General features: G+C 31.8%; 1 protein-coding gene across 1 annotated transcript in view; it reads left to right on the plus strand.

Moving 5' to 3' along the window:
• ZBTB8A (zinc finger and BTB domain containing 8A) overlaps positions 1-1,087 on the plus strand; it is a 26,628-nt gene that overhangs the window by 24,760 nt on the left and 781 nt on the right. The window lies entirely within an intron of this gene.

Below are 1,087 nucleotides of genomic sequence, written 5' to 3' on the forward strand. Positions count from 1 at the left end.
AATATAAAATTTTTTGAACAAATTATTCACTTAAATGTTTTGAGCATTTTTGCTTCTCTTGTTTATATATTTTCAAAACAAACTTTTCTCCTAGGATACAAAGTTAAGTTTAAACTCCTCCCCTGTATGAATTATGAAACATTCCAAAATTACAGCTAAATTGGAGAGGCATTATTTTAGTTTTAAAGGTAAAATCTAAATATCAGAAGAACTAAACTTTGTAAAGGTCTCAGCAGGTTATCACAATGAAGCTTGATATAATTTAATTGTGATATAGAGAGGCTCTGTGTATTTTACTGTGTTTTTAAATGCCATGACATACCTCAAGATGATATTTTCTATGCTATTATTTTTTCTTGTTCTTTCATTAACGATTGTCCAGTCTGTGGGCCAAAGTGGTTAATTTAAACAATCTTTTTATAAATAGATGAATAACCACTTTGTTTTATGGTACTTAATTGTGGGACTTTTTCAAGATTCCCCTGATGGCAGATTTCCAGTTGCTTCAAGACTGGATGAAGTGCATTGGGTTCATTGTTCTCCCAATATGACCCTTCCTAAATCAGGATTCTTAACAATTAAGTTGTATCTGAATGAGGGAGGTAACACTTGTCATTCTCTCCTCTTACCAGAGTGATACTAACACCTTTTAAAATTATAACCTGATTTTTAGTTGTTGGGGCCAATAGGAAAATGGCTGATTTGAGCTTTATTCATAGAAATGAAGTAGTGCTTGCATGTGTATACTCTAATGCACTTTAGTCTATGATCTAAATGTTCTTTTATGCTGTTATCTGTTGCATGCAAATTTTACACACATCAGCATGAATGTCAGCAAAGTCCACTGAATGCAGTGCCACCAGCACTTGTAATTGCCTTTCCAGAAATAATGCTTTCTCATAATTGTTTATAACAAGCATCAAACAATCCCTATAACACAGCTATCAAGTTCACCAAACTAGATAGAGCATCTGTTCTATCATTTTAGCATCATAAAAGAAGAACATTTAAGACATGTTTGTAAATTGTAAATAATAACTCCAGTTATCATATCACATATAAGACTTTAGAGACCAATTATTTTCTA

This window comes from Propithecus coquereli, unplaced genomic scaffold (assembly GCF_000956105.1).
Source record: "Propithecus coquereli isolate 6110/MARCELLA unplaced genomic scaffold, Pcoq_1.0 Scaffold178, whole genome shotgun sequence".
Taxonomy (NCBI): Eukaryota; Metazoa; Chordata; class Mammalia; order Primates; family Indriidae; genus Propithecus; species Propithecus coquereli.